Source organism: Rhea pennata, unplaced genomic scaffold, assembly GCF_028389875.1.
Source record: "Rhea pennata isolate bPtePen1 unplaced genomic scaffold, bPtePen1.pri scaffold_45, whole genome shotgun sequence".
NCBI lineage: Eukaryota > Metazoa > Chordata > Aves > Rheiformes > Rheidae > Rhea > Rhea pennata.
Window position 1 is genome coordinate 1,222,370 of NW_026907684.1, and position 18,287 is coordinate 1,240,656.

The 18,287-nt window shown below is 52.9% G+C and overlaps 1 pseudogene; it reads right to left on the reverse strand.

Annotated features, from left to right (window-relative positions):
- Window positions 1-18,287, reverse strand: part of LOC134154808 (DNA polymerase epsilon catalytic subunit A-like) — a 328,895-nt pseudogene that overhangs the window by 294,206 nt on the left and 16,402 nt on the right.

The window sequence follows — 18,287 nt, forward strand, 5'->3', positions numbered from 1 at the left end:
AAAGCCCTGGTGACGAAGGCTGCAGAGAAGGCAGAATTACTGAATGCCTTCTTTGCTTCAGTCTCCACTGCTAATGGCAGCCCTCAAGAATCCCAGAGGCTGAAGACAAGGGAGAAAGTCTGTAGAAAGGAAGATTTTCCCTTGCTTCAGGAGGATTGGATTAGAGATCTTCTGGGCAAGCTTAATGTTCACAAACCCATGGGTCCTAATGGGATACACCCACGAGTACTGAGCTGCAGATGCTCTTGCCAGACCACTCTCCATCATCTTTGAAAGGTCCTGGAGAACAGGAGAGGTGCCTGAGGACTGGAAGAAAGCCAATGTCACTCCAGTCTTCAAAAGGGGCAAGAAAGAGGTCCCAGGTAACTACAGGCCAGTCAGCCTCACCTCCATCCCTCAAAAGGTGATAGAACAGCTCATTCTGGATGCCATCTCCAAGCATATGGAGGAAAACAGGGTGGACTGTGAGGTTGATTGAGGATTGAGAACTGGCTGAACGGCAGAGCTCAGACGGTTGTCGTCCGTTGTGCAGAGTCTAGTTGGAGGCCTGTGGCTAGTGGAGTTCCCCAGGGCTCAGGACTTGGTCCCATCCTGCTCAGCTTATTCATCAATGACCTGGTTGAAGGGACAGAGTATCTCCTCAGCACGTTTGCTGACGATACCAAGCTGGGAGGAGTGGCTGATACAGCTGAGTGCTGTGCTGCCATTCAGAGAGACCTGGCCAGGCTGGGGACTGGGGCAGAGAAGAATGTCCTGAGGTCTGACAAGGGCAAGTGCGGAGTGCTGCACTGAGGGAGGAATAACGCGAGGCACCAATACTAGCTGGGGCCTGACCTGCTAGAAAGCAGCTCTGCAGAGAAGGACCTGGGAGTGCTGGTGGACAACAAGTTAATTATGAGCCCGCAACGTGCCCCTGTGGCCAAGGCAGCCACAGGTATCCTGGGGTGCATTAGGAAGAGGTTAGAACCTCATTAGGGTCTTGGCAGCAGCAGCAATGTTGTCTGTGATGTTCCTTTTCCCACACTGGCTCTTTTTGCATGCATTCAGATGTGCCCATGTGTAGTAAGAGCACCTGTGGAAGATCTGGTGAGGACTCAGGCAACTGGCAGAGCACGTGAGAGCAGCCCCAAAGGGTGCTCTCTACCCACTGACCAATCCAGTCAGGGCGGACATGCATATTGCCCTTTGTCAATGATGTCTAGCTGCTTTGCAGCCAGTTGCTACTCCAGCTGCATATGGTCGAGATGAAGAAATAGCTCTAGTCTGACCAAGTGTGTAACTCTCCTCAGTGTGTATAAGGATCTGAAGGGAGAGTGTCAAGGGGATGGGGCCGGACTCTTGTCGGTAGTGCCATGCGGCAGGACGTGAGGCAACGGGCACAACCCGAAACACAGGCAGTTCTGCCTGAATATGAGGAGGGAGTTCTCTACTGTGAGAGTGACAGAGCACTGGAACGTGTTGCCCACAGAGGTTGTGGAATCTCCTTCTCTGGAGCTATTCAAAGCACGCCCAGATGCACCCCTGTCTAACCTGCTGTAGGTGACCCTGCTTGAGCAGGGGGTTTGGACTAGAAGATCTCCAGAGGTCCCTTCCAACCTTACCCGTTCTGTGAAAAGGGCCTTTAGGGGACGCGGAGTGACTCCTGGCTGGCCATCCAACCTGGGTGTCCAGCAGCTTCCCAGCTGTGACCGCTCTGCGCGGTTCCCGGGGCTCCCCATGCACTTTGGAGTAGAAGTCATTCATTAAAGTGAGGTCCTCCTGAATGGCTGCACAACTCTCTGGTGTATCAACCGCTTACGAAAGCCCCATAAACAGCACCTGCTGCCCTACTGCCCTTACGCACTGAGCCCATCCATTCATTGTAGAGTTACCTTTCTTATGCCATGCTGAGTATTCCCAGTCCCCTTCTGGGGAAAATATGTGTGGAAAGGGCTCCGGGGAGGATTTTCTCTATCACCTTCTCAGGGATCAAGCTGAGGCTGACATGCAGACAGGCTGCCAGGTCTGCATCCTCCTTCTTGCCGTGCTTGTGGGTAGGAGTGATTTTTACTTTCTTCCAGAGCTCAGGAACCTCCCCCAGTTTTATATACGCTTTTCAGGGAGTACTTCATACCAATTTTCCTACCGGTTACAATTTCATTATTCGCTCTGCGCTTGCACTTTCACCTTCCTGTTAATTAGCTTACGAAGTGGAGAAGAGGCGGTGACATCATTATCATGGCATTTCCATCTCATTATTCATTTAGGGATGTCTAGGATAACATGTTAATAAGCCTTCATGAACCGACAGTCACTTGTGGGTTATTCCGCTGTTTTTGAGTTGCCTACCTCTCACATTCTTTGACGTGCTGTGGTTTCAGCAAGGTCATTCCGCTGCAGCTGGTTATCCCTTGCAATGCTGTTTTTCTCTCCGCCTTGGCCTTGAGTCGTGTTAACTATTTGCAGGGGTTTCCTCTCAGCATCGCTCCAGCATCGCCATGACAACAGCCAGCTCCCTCAGCATGCAGACTGATGCCTGTCCAACTGGTCTACAAGTCGCTGAGGCCTAGTATGAGCTGGGGTACTGCCTCCCTCCTCCCAGGGGCCTTTCTGCAGACCACAGCTAACTGCTAAAACTCATCGCAGGTTGAAAGGGTCAGCGGGTACACCTGGAACGGGTGAGTGAGTTCGATGGACTGCTCCCAAGATGGCTGGGGATCAGAAGTGCTTGCTGGGTGAGGCAAGGGGGCTTGTTCAGCCTGGAGAAGAGCTTTCAAGAGCACCTAAGGGCCTGGGAAACCTACTCTGCCACCATAGCTGACCCTGCTGGGAGCCAGAGGTTGGGCTAGAGGCCGCCGGAGGTCCTGCCTTGCCTCAGCAAGCCTGTGATTCCTTCCACTCCAGCTCTTCTCTTGCTGATGTTGGAGAAAACACTGAGGTTCCGTGGGACCATGGAAGTACATCAGACACAAGCACGATCTGCCCTGGGTTCTGCTTTGCTTCACCTCTTAGTCTCTTTCTCGCTCTTTTCCCCAGTCTAAGTTCTTCCCTCTTGCCATCCACATAGCCTTGCCTCCAAACAGCCCGTCTCTGTTTGCCCTTTCCCCACAGGGAAAGGTTTTGCTTGTCTTGAACCGTCTTCTGGTGTTTTTGAGATGCCTTTGAGATGGTAATTCCTACCTTGGCCAGCAATGCCATTACACTAGCAGCTCCTGCTAGTAGTGGTGCTGTGCTGCAGTTAGTTCTGCCCGCTGTTATCTTGTCAGAGGCACCACAAAGTGTGGGTGAGCCATCTGCACACACACATGAGCAGCTGACGCCAAGGAGCTTCTGTCTGGTGGAATCCTGAGAAGCCCGGGGATTCAGCCAGCGGCACCTTCATGAGGATTTACAAGCAGAAGGGGCAAGTCGTGGGAAGAGGACTGCTGTACGTCTGGGCAGGCTGGGACCTGACAGGCTGAGGTGTGGCAAGAAGGGCCTGGGTGTTACAAGGGTGCTGTGGGAGCCTGTGGTGTGCACCCGAGGTGCATAAGGCCAGATATGCACAGGTCTGTGCTGGGAGGAGGGTGGCCGTGCAGACCAGGGGAGTTGCTATGCCCCTTGACTCAGCACTAACATGTCTGATTTGGGGGCTCCCAGGAGCTTTCCTTGGCAGTGGGAAACAGCATGAGAAGAGGAGAGCCACAAAGTGCAGCTTAGTTAGTTTGTGAGGATGAAGAAACGTCGCCTGAAGGGTGGTGCTTTGGTGTAAGAGGTCCCCCTGAGGCAGTGAGTGTGTCATCATCCTGTGGCTTTGTGTTTCAAGGAGCAGCCAGTAAGAGGGAAGAGACATCAGTGAAGGCAGGGAGATGCCAGGGTGAGAGCAAGGTGGGAAAGCAGGCTAGCGATCTACAGGGACACACGCACAAGAGGCATGGGACAGCATAGGGCAGCCTGTGCTGGAGACAGCAGAGGCTCTGGCAAGGCTGAAAGCCTCCATCGGAACTGAGGGCTTGGTGCCCTCGGCTAGGGCTGTTGTGTGTGCCACCAGGGCCAACCAGGAGACACCGGGGCCTTGCCGTTCCCTCGCCCCACTGGGCAGCCTGCAAGGTGTTGTGTCCTTGCCCTGCACTCGCCATTGCACGCCCCCACCCTCACACTGCCCCCATGAAGAGCCTTGAGCAATGTGCAATGGAAAGGAACTCCCTTCCCAGGGGCTGGGTGTCCGTGCCTGGCCATTTTGCTTGATGAAACACAGGAAGAGGTTACGTGGTGTCAGAGCCACCTGCGCATTTCCTCTGCCTGCCTGTGATTGGGGATCACAATGTTCTGCTCTCATCAGCCCCCCTTGTTGCTAATGGCCTTCAGGGGGACCCATTCACGCTCTGCAAACCTTTGGGCTGGGCTTCTGACTTTGACTTCTTGACCATTTGGTTCAATCCCAGAACCCCATGGGGCTCATTATAATGCAGAAAGCCCTGATGAACCACCGCTCTCCCTTTAATTTTCTTCAAGGCTTGTACGGCTAAATGCAGAGGTTTGGGGAGTGTCCCAGCTGAAAGACAGTCTTTCCTAATACGCCCATCTTTCTGCTTCTAGTGTGCTTTCTTCTCCTCCTTCTGCTTCTGCAGCTTCTGCTGCTGCTGCTTCTGCTTCTTTTTCAGCTTGCAGAATAAGGGAGAGCAACATTCTCCAATTGGTATGGATCCAGGGTGTCTCCTCATGAAGTCAGGACACATCAAAAAGCACTGTCCTGGAGATGAGACACTGTATGTGTTGTCCCAAATCTGGGTTCTGTTACCCGGTGTGGAAGCAACCAATAGACACACGGTGTAAAGATGTTTGTTTATTTCATTTCTGCGCAGAGATGGGTGCTAGGTGATAAATCCACAACGCTGGCACACTTTCTCCCCCTCTTATTCTTGATTTATACACACTTTTCAGGGAATACTTTATGCAAATCTTTCTATTGGTTACAGTTTCATTACATCAGGTAATCGCTCTGCGCTTGTGCTTTCACATTCCTGTTAATTAGCATTGGAAGCGAAGAAGAGGTTGTAACATCATTATCTTGTCATTTCCATCTCATTATTCATTTAGGGGTGTCTAGTTTAATATGTTAATAAGCCTTAATGAACCTAAGGTGAATTCTGGGTTACTCTGACGTTTTTGTCTTACCTCCCCCTCACATTCTTCAAAGCGCTGTGGTTTCATCAAGGTTATTTAGCCAGAGCTCGTTATCCTTTGCAGTACTGTTTTTCTTTCCGCCTTGTCCTTGAGTCCTGTTAACTATTTGCAAGGTTTTTTCACAGGATTTCTCCAACATTAGTGCTGACTTGCCAAAGCGGACACCCAGCCACCGGGAACCTAAGTGGCAGAGCAGCAGGGGCGCGGGCGGCTTCTAGCCCTGCTTGTGCCGCAGGCACTGTGACTGCGTTGCCGGCCCGCACCTGACACTTGCTTCCTCTGCTAGACACCAAGCCAGCATCTCACAGCTCTTCTCGGTGCCACCAGCACTGGGCACGCAGCACCCTGCCTTCTGCCCTGTGAGGATGAACACACAACGCTGAACTTCCTGGCAAATGGGATCCTGCCCAGTGTGCAGTGCTGCACAGATCACTTGTCCCTGCACATGCCCAGCTCTCTGTGGCCCAACATGTCCATGTCGCCAGGGGTGCAGTCATGGTCGCAGTTGAACACAGCACTGCAAACTGCTAGCCCCTGCAGGGTCATGGGGGACATGATGAGAACAGGACATGCACCTGGTAGTCCTACACTGTGGCTACAGAGGGGACGGGGCACCCCATGTGCTTCCCCATCTCTGCATAGGTGCCAGCCCTTCCAAGCTGCCTGGAGTCAGCAGCTGTTAAGCGTGCCTGCGGTGGCCCTACTCTAGCATGGCTTTCCTTGGTGTGTCCTCTGGAGTAGACAGTCAACCCTCTTCTCCATTTCCCTGCATGGGAACTGAGCCAGGGTCAGCTGTGCTCACTAGGATTCCCCAGGTCTCTGCATCCGCCAGCAAGCTCCGCTCAGTCTCCACACATCTCCCCTCCCGTGATCCCTCACTCAGCAGCCCCCAAAAGTGCCCAAGTCAAGGGATGCAGGCAGATCCCTGCCACAAACTGGTAGCAGCAGAGGAGAGCGACAGGCACCAACATCACGTCCATGTGCGTGCAGCTCCGCGCTGACTCTGTCCCGGGGTCCCTGCTGGCAGCTCCAGTTATCTCCACGCATCTCTGTAACACACCATCCTCTCCATTCCTCTTTCCGGGCCCACCTCACCTCAGGGCAGGTCTCTATCGTCTGCGCAGGGCTGACCTCCACCCACGCAAGGATGCGGAAGGTGCTCCCGCCGCAGGAAGCAACCAGCAGAGATCATGCTGTTTGTAGGAAGGCAGAGCTATGCTTTGACAAAGGGTCACACAAGCGTACGCACATGGAGATGAGACCACATGCATTCTCATGCAGAGTTACATGCAGGTGTGCACACATGCATTTGCACATGCATGCACACAGGGGCACACACACACACACTGGGACAGTGCACACAGGTTCACACCTGTGCTCATACCACCACGTACGCATTCCTATTCACACAGGGACATGCAAGCCGTGACTTTGCACTGCTGTGGAAAGCACCCCCTGGCAGCACTTTGCTCAATCTGGAGCTGGTTCTGCAGGCAGCACACAGGGCAGAGCTGCTGTCCCACGTACCCAACAGGCTCGAGTCAACCTTTGCTCTTTGGAAACAGCCAAATACTGTCAAGAATGGCAGTGGCAGGGAAACACTCCAGCATTGTGTCCTCAAACCAGGTTCACCACTATCCCCAAATCACCTGCCTCCTGAAAGCTCCGATCTGCTTCAGTGCAACAGCAAGAAGCATTCTGCCTTCAAAGTCATTTCTCCACGGGTTCTTGCTGCTTTTAATCACAGATTGCTGAAAGCCTGAGGTGGGCAGGAGGTTTGCAGGCCTCTAGTCCACCCCTCTGCTCTAGGCAGCGCTAACTCCACGCAAAGCAGGCTGCTCAGGACCTTGTCCAGCTATGTTTTGAACCTCTCCAAGAACACAGGTCTCCCGCCTCTCTGGTGCCTCTCCCAGGGCTGCACCACTCTCAGGCACAAGAATAGTTTCCTTTCTACCAGTCCTAATTCCCCCAAGGGCACCTCAGGCCAGATGCCTCTCATGCCTTCACTGAGCACCTCTAAGAAGAGTCTGCCTCCATAGCCTCCTCCGGGTGCTGGATCACTGTCTTAGATCCCCCTTCATTATCCCTTCCTAAGACAGGACAAACGCAGCTCCTTCAGCCTTTCCTCCTACGTTGTGTTCTCCAGCCCTGACCATCTTCATGGGCTCTGCTGCACTTGCTCCAGCTTACTGGCAGCTCTCATGGTCCCTGCACAGGGCACTGCATTCCAGATGTGGCCTCACTGTTGCCTCCTAGGGGGATTCATCTGGCTCAACATCTCTGTGAGAAGACTTCTGGGAATAGTGGAAGGCTCCGAGACTCTCTGTCCAAGAGAGGCCATCAGCCAGGTCTGACACACTGGCCAGGTGATGCCGGGTGGCGGCTGCAAGCCATGTCCACACTGGCAATGCTCGAGGCCAGCCCAAGCTCTTCCACAGACCAGCTTGCTAATTTCAAAAGCACTTTGCCAAAACCACTGCAAACTCATCCTCTCTCTCATGCCACCCCTTGAAAAAGCTAAGATCCTGCCCCAGTGCACCAGGCCATCTCCACTCTGGCCACACAACAGGCCTGGGGCAGCTGCCACATCTGAAAGTGCCCCACCAAAGTCATGCAGTTGCCTCAAAAGACGAAAGGCTGAGAGCGTGCCTCTCCTCCGCGACAGAGCCCAGCATCAAAGGCACGTTCTTCTTCCCACTTCTCACTTGCAGAGTCTGGCAAGGTCCAATCTGTTTCCCCTAAGCTTCGGGGCAATACAAAGCTGATCTGCCCTCTGGTACAAATAGCTGCAGCTGGCAATAATAGCCCTGGCAAACAAGGAGGTGAATGTCAGAGCTTCCCCTGACCTGATCTGAGAGTGCCCTCTCCCGCCCTGAACATCCAAAACCACAGAGGCCTGACGCTGCTCGTCAGGGCAGGCAGAGCATGGCGCACCTGCCTGGCTAAGGCCACAGGGCCCTGCCCGGTGCTACGTGCCAAGCTCCCCAAGCTCCGCTGAGCCTGCCGCACAGCACTGCAAAGGTGACCTAACATGCAGTCCCAATGTGGTTGGGACGGAGCTATGGTTGCCTCATCGGGAACCAAGGACAGTGCTGGGCCTGGAGGAGGGAACACAGGAGTCCCCATGCAGGCAGCGGGGACCACCACACAGGACAGCTTCCTTTGCTGGGTCCATCTGGATGAAGGAGCAGTTGGGAAGCCCTTGCAGAAAGTCTGCTGCTCATCTACTGCTCCAAGAGGCCACCCAAAGCAAGCAAGACAAGAGAAGGGAGAAAGGAGGGTCGGAGCCTCACCTCGGCTGGGGCTGGGGGCGGGGGGGGAGCAGACGCGGGGGAGGGGGTGGTGGGCTCTGTACACCCCAACATCCCACACCTTGCTTGGTGACTGTGTCACGCCCTTGACTTTGGTGAGGACAGAGCTCTCCGGCTGTCTCCCATTCCTGGTAGCCCTTCTGAAGGATGAACACAGATGTATAGGGAAAGGACAGGAAAAGGAGCTCTCAGTGATCTCCTCGCCTCTGGGATCCAGAGTGCTGCATCCGTACTAGGTGATACTTGGTGGGAATGGTTCCTGTTGCAACTTTTGTATCCGTACTACGTGATACTTGGTGGGAATGGTCCGTGCTGTAACTTTTGTGTGTCTAGAAAACTACCGCTGTGTTAAGCAGGATACAAATAAGTAACTAAGAAGGTCTTGGAAATCTGTGAGAAAGAACAGCGGTTGGTTACATAGAGATTCGGTGGCTCCCAGCCACAGAATAACCATGAGAAGCAGTCAACATGAAGGTCTCAAGTTGAAGAGTAATGAAATAGTGACCCCCAGAGTCAATGTGGCCCCCGAAATAAGTCTGCACACGTGCGCAGTGTCATAGCCCGGTTATGCAACTGGGGCGGAGTTGGGCTAAACTCCCTGCACTTGCTGGGCCCACGTGCCGGGACTTCCGCCTACCATGAATAACCATAAGTACCAGAATTTTTCCAAAGGAGAGGGTGGCTGCTTCACAACAGAGGGCTACGTTGCCTCCTCGGGGACACCCGAAAGGATTGTGCCTGCCAACTCTCTTTCTTTCATCATGCAGATGATTGGGACAAGCATTGGAGTGGTCCTTCTCAAGATTTCCCTCGGGTCGGTCTCTTTGTAAGTATTTACTAATAAACTGCTTGCTGCTGAAGAGTGCATGTGTGAGTGTGTGTGTGTGTGTGTGTGTGTGTGTGTGTGTTAGTGCTGGCTTGCCAAAGCGGACACTCGGCCCCCGGGAACCGGAGTGGAACAAGTGCTCCCTAAACCATCTGTGGGCACCAGCACATGGGGCTAGGAATCACTGGGTCCTGCTGCTATTTGAGGTATTTGAGGGCAGCAGGCAGGATGGGAAGGGCTCTGCTGGGCTACTTTGTTCACCAGGCACCTGTCATCCATCTCCTGCAGCTCTGGAAGTCCCTGGGATCTGGCATTGCAATGCTCCAGCTGCGCCTCCTCTTTCCTATCCCTCTGCTCCACTTCCATTCACACTTCCAGGAGATCATGGTATGGGGCAATATGTGGGCAAGGAGGTAATCTCAGAGCCACCAAAGGCAGGCAGAGTGGACAGACAACTAAGAGAGAGCTGCCACACTTGCCTTGCCCTGTACAGCAACACATGCCCACGGTCTCTGCTGTATCTCGCGCGGCCTGCAGGTACGGCCCCTCCGTTACCTGGTCCCAAGCAGCTTCTGGAGAGCATAGGCTCCAGCACAGCTGCTTTGTGGCACAGGAGAGGGTGGAGGTGGTGTGTGGAGAGTCGTGCCAGGGCAAGCACCAACACCCTGCTCTCTCTGGCTGCCAGCAGAACCTGCTAATCTGGGCTTTGCACAGCTCAGGAAAGGTGAAAGTATCCCAAAGGCAGGGATGGGATGAGGCCAGCGTCAGGTCCTCAGTGCCACAGGGGAGCCGCGGCAGCCACCTCAAACAGCCCTTGCCATGCTGATCTGCACAGGCAAGCAGAGCGCCCCAGCAGGGCAGTCTCAGGAGAGCCAGCCTCCCTGGACTGAGGTTTGCACCTCACGGCTACCTTGCCCGTGCAGGGCAGGCCTTCGCGGTTGGCAGAAAGCACAGGCAGAGCTCTGCCACCCACTTCCTTCAGCAGCCAAGCATTACCCATCTCCTGCAGACGTAGAAATCCCTGGGATCCAGCATTGCTACGCTGCAGCCGTGCTATCCACAGGTGTGCATGCCAGGAGAAGCTCTGCAAGCTGCTCAGGCAGGACTGGCTGGCTTGGGCACAAATCAATGAATAAACAGCCAGAAAGCACAGAGAGATGAACTTGTGCCAGATGGACCGAAAGGCACAAGTTATCACAGGGTTTTTCACTGGCTATTACAGGGGAGCTGCTCGCAGGAGGCCAGATGTCGTGGCAGGATGCACACATACCGGGGAGGAAATGGTGAGGGCAAAATCTCCAGCACAGCTGCAGTACATAGGCATTAGTGTCTCCTTCACACCATGACACTTCTTGCACACCTAGAGGCAAAGGGGTTTTAGCTGGGATAGCAGACAAGGCTGAGCAGCTCAGTCCTTTGACAGGGCTCTCTGGGGAGACACCACTGACACAAGGTCAATGGGTCAAGCCTCAGCCAGCCAGCAAAAGGCTGCAGCTATGTGCTGAGAAGAAGTGGAGAGCGCTCGAGCCAAACTCTCCTCATCATATCCCCACTGCATCACATCAGTCACAGAGGTAAGGTTGGGCTGCTCTGGTTCCAAGGAGCAGAGAGCAGCCTCAGCCCTCCTGCTGCAGCCTGCCACATCAAGGGCAGGCTCCTGCAGCGCAGCAGCCCAGCACTCACCAGGTCCTGCAGCAGCAAGGCCATTAGCTTCTTCTGCAGCGCTTCCACCAGTGCCATTTCAATGGAATCCGAGTCATACTGGGCCTGGCAGTTGGAGCATACACAACTGGGCAGCACTGACCCATCCGAGGGGCAGAGAGAAGGGAGATGAACACAAGTGTGACTCTTCCCAAGAGAAAGCATGGTGCAGCCTCAGCCCTCGCAGCCTAACAAGAGCATTCTGAGAGCCCCGAGTGCCAGGAAGCCATAACCAATTTCGGGAGGGGATAAAGCATCAGCCAAAGCACCAGCACACCTCAAACTGTCACAGGCAGCTAGGAAAGGGGATGAGCAGAAAATAACCCTGAAGGGAGGTTTATCACTGTCATGGAACCTTCAAAGCAAAAGGATTGAGAGAGAGAGAAAGACAGACAACATGTGAGTTCACGACAGGCCAAGAGCACAACCATGCTAGGGCCTCTGGTGTCCCCAAGAGGGACTTCATGCATGCAGCAAGGGCAAAGGGGTTTTCCTGGGAAACGAAGGCTGTACCTGCGAGAGGGCAGGGTCCTTGCACAGGTCCAAGTCCCTGCAAAAATTGCAGTTCCTGCGGGTGACTTCAGGGAGCACATAGGAGCGGCAAGGGACCCGAAACTGGGCTTCTTCTGAGAACTCACCCACCTCAATGAGGCGCAGCAGGTCCAAGCACAGTTTGTTTACTTGGTTAGTTATTCTGGCATCCAGGGACAACACCTACAGGAGAAAGTGTTAGGGAAGGCCACCAGCAGAGAAGACAGTCCTCATGGGGACTCACTCTGATGCGAGTGCTAGCTGGGCAAAACAAACTGATTGTAGAATTGCAACAGATTCTTTTTTAAAAAAGAAAAAAAGAAAAAAAACACGGCCCACCCCACTAACCTTGCAGACGTATTTGATGAACTCTAGAGCTGGGTTGTTGAGTGGCAAGTAGGAGCCAGGTAGCACTGAGAACATGTCTGAGGGCTCAGTGGCATTACGGGAACCAGCCATCTTCTTCTGGATCTTCTGAGTGACGGTGAAGAAGCTCTGCGTGAGCTCGTTGGCAACGTAATCCTGTGAGAAAGTGATCATGCTTGGAGAGGAGGAGCAGAGAGAGCTCTTGAGCCATATGGAAGCATACGGGGACAGCAAGGTGGGCAGCTCTCTTCCTGCTGCAGGACTGGCCCAGCAGTGCTGCTCACAGCTCTCCCATGCCTAACTGTGGCTAACCGTACTCACCAGGCATGGCTCCCGTCTCTCCCAATGCCTCCTGGGACACCTGGCTCGTGGCCCTCCTCTTGATGGGAGCGCTCCCAGGGGCATTGCACCGCAGCTCCTCCTTCATGCTGTGGTACACAGCCACAATGTAGGCTGCAGAGACACGTAAGAAAAGCTCCAGATGCAGTCCACGATGGGAGAGTGGCACAAGCGTGACTGTGCTTGTCGACTCTCCTGGGGCACAAATGACTAATCAGGAACTAGTGACCTTCTTCCCCTCTCTGAGAGAGTTCACACTGGCGCTGAAACCACCCAAACAATGATATTTACAGACACGGAGGTGGTTCCTTCTGTATCACATCCAGCACAGTGCAATCTTTGACTGTAAGGGGTTCTTTGGATCAACATCAGAACCTCCTCAGTAGCACAGAGAGCTTCAAGAAGCTGTGGGGAATGCTGTGCATATGGCTTGGGCAGCAGCAGGGTGGGGATAGCTCTACTCACCAGAGGTAACATTCAAAGTAGGACCAGGTGAGCAGCAGACTGCACTCACCAGACACAATCATGAGGAAGCAGTTCTGACAGGAAGCAGCCTGGGGGAGAAACTGCACAATGTTCCAACTATTCTCTAGCAAGTCCTCCACATTTGCTTCTCCATCCTCCTCCTCTTCTTCCTTATTCTCCTCTTCTTCCTCACTGTCCTCATCCAATACTTGACTCTTGCTAGTGTCCTGCTGGAATGGAGCACAAGCCATGCCCAGGCTTTGGGTTGGTGATGTCATAGCAATTCCCTATATCCAAACCAATAGCTCCCTGCTCAACTCAACCCACTGCACCCCTGTCTCTGCAGGACTGAGCACTTCCCATCTCTTACCTGCCCAGAGTGGACGCTAGGATGCACTCTTCCTTTGATACCTTCGTAATTTGCTGGATCCATCCAGAGCAGGAATCCCCAGCAGTGGCAGAAGGAAATAGTCAGAGAGTGGAAGATCTCCTTTGAGTGGATGCTGGAGGCAAGAGACTGCAGTCACACACAGTGTTGGCATCTTCCCTAGCTAATAACCTTCTCCATGGGAGGCAATGAGGAGCAGGCGATGTTAGCAAGAGAGCAGTTCACTTCTCACATCCAACCATGCTTCAGCGAATGGACTCAGTACAAAAGGCTGCAGAGCAGTCATTAGCAGAACTAAGGGCTGCAGAGGAATCATACCCACGCTTCAACTGCCTCTTGTGTCAAGACGCCTGTCTTAGCAGCCCACACATCATAGCTGGGATGCTGAGAGCTACCAGAGTATAAGAGACTGGGTAGAGCGCAACTGCTCACATTCTCCTAAAGGTCTCTTTAGATTGAATCATACAGATATTTTTGGAATATTGCCCCATACAGCACAGTTAAGGGACAGATCCCTACTCCGGGCATGATGGCGCAAGAACCAGGTGACCTTGTCCGCTTTCTTCCAAAGCTAACTTTGCAAGAAATGCAGTGCTGAGGACCAAGAAGAGGCAAGAATCAGCATCCTCCTTCCACACCTTGAGCCATGTCTTAGCTCAGCCTCCAGAAGATTATCTCCAGGCCTGGCTTGCTGAGCGTACCCTTTGGCAGCCAAGTGTGCCCCACCTGTTGATGATGTACTCCATGTAGCCAATGGCATCCTCAGTTTGCCGTTTCTTGGTGCACAAGATGATCTGGTTGAAGTTGGCATAAACCACTGAAGAACCCAGACGCTTGAACTCAGCCACTAACGGTCAAGCAGAACACAGGATCTGGAGGCAGCAGGCTGGAGGAACTGCTGCTATTTAGCTGCCATTAAACAGGGAACAGCAAACCACAGCACAACATACAATTCAGGAAGGATGTGCTGCTCCAGCACAGCCAGTAGTCAAATGCGTTGGTCTCGCCATCTAAGGGAGCTCCAACCACAGGATGGCAGGCACTCCAACAAAAGTTGGACCAACTATGCATCTGGAAGTTACTGGGCCTTTCCAGAGGTTGTGCCACAGGTGCTCAGAAAGACGCAGCTATGGGTGCCAATAGAGTCCCACCCATGGCTACGTCTGTCTGCTCCACGCACAGGGCATGGCAAGCTCCATTTTCACTTACTGTAGGAAAAGCTTCTTCATCACGTTGTGCAGAGGGCGATGCAAAGCTGGGTTATAAAGCAGTGAGGAAGGAGAGCAGAGCCAGCGGTAAAAACGAATCACCTGGTTCTCTGCACAGATGTTGGGATACTGTGTGATCTCCTTCACCCAGCTCACCACCATGCTCTTCAGAATCCTGCCACGGAGCAGAGATGAGCATCACACCAGGCACATGAGCCCTTCCTCCTTTCACACACTGACATGTTTTCAGATAATGCTAGAGCAAGTGGCAACTCTGCCAAAGCAGAGATGCACTAGCTCTCAGCACATAAGCCACAGGGCAATTATGTGCCTCTATGACCTTGTGGAGATGAAAAGAGAAACAGGAAAGGGCAAACTCTTCAAAAGCATCTCCTCACATATGCTGGCTGAGCCACTAGGGAGAGCTGATCCTCAAGCCTAAAAGGGAGGATGTCAACAGACAAAGCTGGGCTTCGCCTCCTTCCCTCTGCCAAGCCAGCTGCCTATTGTGCTTCAAGGCACCCCACAAACCACATGCTAGTAAGAATCTGGAGAGGCTAAAGCCAGCCAGTCAGCTGGGAAGGAGGACCCTGCCCTCTCGCAGGTACAGCCTGGGAAGCAGGACCCTGAGGGCATCAGGCAGGATGAAACAGATGCTCCATCTCATGCTGACCCTTACAGACATACCTGAAGGGGTTGGAGCACAGGGCACTCCCATCATAGCTGGCTGGAATGTTGGCACCTTGGTTCCCTGTCACCATGTCTTCTAGAGATGCCTGCTGGATCACATCAAAACTGATACTCACGCTGGAACCTTCTTCCATGTCATTGATGTGATGGGACTTTAACACTGTGTTTACAGCCAAGCTCTGAATATCCGGCTCCAGACACACTGTGAACAAACACAACCTGTCAACGGGCAAGCAGGGCAGAGAACCAGCAAGCACACAATCCCCTCTCCAGGTATGATGAATGCACCCACTTGCCAGGACTTTCCACAAGTTGTAAGAGCTCTTTACAGGTCTTGCTGCATCTACCGAGTGCAACATCAAGATATTCATATCAGGAAATGGTGAAAGTCTGTATGCTACTGCAGCAGCATGGGAAACTGTGCTGCTCTCCAGACTGCCACACACCTTGTGTTACAGGCCTTAAAGGACACTTTTGGCACATGGCCAGACCTCTCCCCTCTACGGCCATGATGCTATGTACGGACGGCCCCATTCACTGCACAGTTAAACAGCAGAGCACCTTCCAACAGAACTTGGATCTACTTCCCCTCCAGGGGCCACCAGCTTTTTCTGGAAACTGCAGCAGAGGTGCTCAGAAGAACTATCAGTCAGCTTGTTTTGCATCACAGAAAGATTCATCCTAGGGACCACCAGAAGTGATCTTCTGAATGCTGCTATGAGAGGCCACAAACTAGAAAATAATCTGTACTTAAATGCCTACATGCATTTTTCTATTGCATACAGGACTCTATCCCCAGGAGATGCCAATTGCATATATCCTGTCCAGATCATTGCTCAACTTCTGAAGCTGTCAGAAACTGCAGAACTGCTCAGATACTTTTCTGCCACTGCAGCCATCCTTCTCCTGAGCTCATAGAAGAGCACTTGGCTCGGCTCCCACTCAGTGCTATCCTACCTGTGGAGTAGCAGCCAGGGTTGCTTATCTCCACTGAGGCTCTCTCGTCAAACTCCGTAACTAAACGGTTGTCATCAGCCTCTTTACCCCCCAGCTCTGGGCGGGCCGTGGGTGAGAGCCACGCCAAATGGTTGTGGCGATGGAGGTGGTGGAAGAAAAACAGGTCAGAACCAAAGGTAGACATGTCATCAGGGAGATTCCCAATGGGGATGTGGTAATATCTGAGGAAAGGAAAGAGGTACAGTCATCGGGGTAAACACATCAATAGAAGAACTGTGCCAGCATCATAGTTGCTTGTCCCAACAAGCGCAAGAGCACAGAAGGTGACAGCATCTGGCCTAATCTTGGCCTCAGGCTCCTGCAGTCTCCCTTTCCCACCCAACCAGGAACAAAGTAACCTCCCTAGGGGAATGTGGCCATGGCAGCAGGTGGGCCCAGGATCTCTCACCAGGACTGGGACAGTTCCAGATACTGGGACACCTGCTGGATTTCCTCTGCCATAGGGACCTGCTTCCCTTTATTTGCGACTGGAACCAATGGCTGAAGGGCTTAGCAGCCCCCAAATCCTCTATGTCTCCAGTCTGGGAACTGGGTGTTCCCCCCTGGTGCTGGTTAGCTAGGACCTGAGAGAAATGACAGCAGGAAGATTTGGGGGCTGAGGCCACACTATCAGCAAGAGATGCCCATCAGCACAGCCAACTCCTTTCTCTCACTCTTATTACCTGTCTCTTGCCTTCAGAAGTGAAGAGCTCATTAATTTTCTTTTGTTTGTACACATCATTCTTCTCTAGGATTTTCTTGTGCAGCCAGTCGGGATGCCGGACCCATGTGACAGGATTCTTTACCTGAGGAATATTGTCAAATCACACATAAGCAGTCCCCAGAGCCAATGCCCTCTGCCTTTCCTCCCGTCACCACAGACCTGCAGCCCTCCTGTCCTTTCCCACCTCCACACCTGCTGCAGTGCTGCAGCAAGAGTGATGATTTTCTGCATGGTGCTGCCTAGTCTCTCAATATAGTAGTCCCAGTTCAGAATCTGGGCAAGACGCACAATAGTAGACAGTGAAGTAGATGGAGTAGAAAGGTGCTGCTCTGGGCTCTGCTGGGTGATGCAGGGACCAGCATTTCTCCTTGCTTGCAGCACTCTCCACAGCACTTCACTTTGTGACAACAAGTAACTGCTGCCCACATAGTGCCTCCTGAGGGAGGAGCTGCAGCCTAGTGCAGGAGAATCAAAGGCTGTGCTGCTCCATAGGGGCGTTCAACTCACCGCCCGCATGCTGAAGTCCTGCAGTGAGGGGCTCTCCAGCCATTTCCGGAGGTAGTGCTTCCGTACACTGGGCTCTGCTTGGAAGACAGCAAGTGGGATGGCCCTGGAGAAGATAGGGAAGCACCAACCAGCAGCAAGGTCACTGGCAGCACAGCACCCCATCTTCTCAGCCTGCACACACCTCTCTGGGCTTCTCCTCTCACCCCTCTGCTATGCCAACAAACAGCAGGCAATTGCACAGCATTACTCACCATTACAGTCTCTTTTATGGTCTAAACCAGTACACCAGCAATCACTTGGTCATGCCACATCAATTCACCCTGCCATTCCCTTCACATCGTCCCAGAAGTCCTGGCCCCTCAAGACAGGTTTACCTTTCTGTGACTGGAGACCCTTCTGCTTTCTTAGCAATGATAAACCGGCAGCTTAACCCTGCATCCTTCACCATCTGGGCTCCCAAGAATTCTGCCAGACGCTTGGAAGTGCTGATGCAAGTGGATTTCTGCTCCCCGGAGTCTTCTAGCCTGTGAGACATGGAACAGTTCTCTGAGATCAGCTCTCCATCAGGCATGTTGGCAGCCTGAAAAAAGTAGCAAGGAGAAAAAAACACTATCAGGAACCTCATGATCAAACCTCATTGCTATTACATACATGGAACATTTAAACTGATTGTCACGGCTGTCTTTATGAGGAGTTTGTGAGCAATCTCTGCTCCAGTTGCCAACATGACCTATGGAATATAGAGATCATGGACATGAGGTCAGCATCAGAACTCCTGATGTGAATGCAATGCTTTGAAATGATGTTGTATGGCAAACTCTTAGTGGGCCCAGCTCTGTAGTGCCAGATGCAAAATACAAAGGGGAAGTGCTCCCAATAAACTCCCAAGCAGAGCAGTCGCTCCGGTTTCTCATCTCTCCTGCTCCCCAGTTTGAGGCTCTGTTTTCTGGCATTGTCTCTGCTCTTGCTGGTTATTTTAAAGCTAATCTCTTCTGGCCTCCTCAGAAAACATTCTGCAGGCAAACGGTTCTGCCATCCTCTGTCTCAGTGAGTGGCTCCAGAGAAAGTCCTTGGTGGAAGAGGACCACCA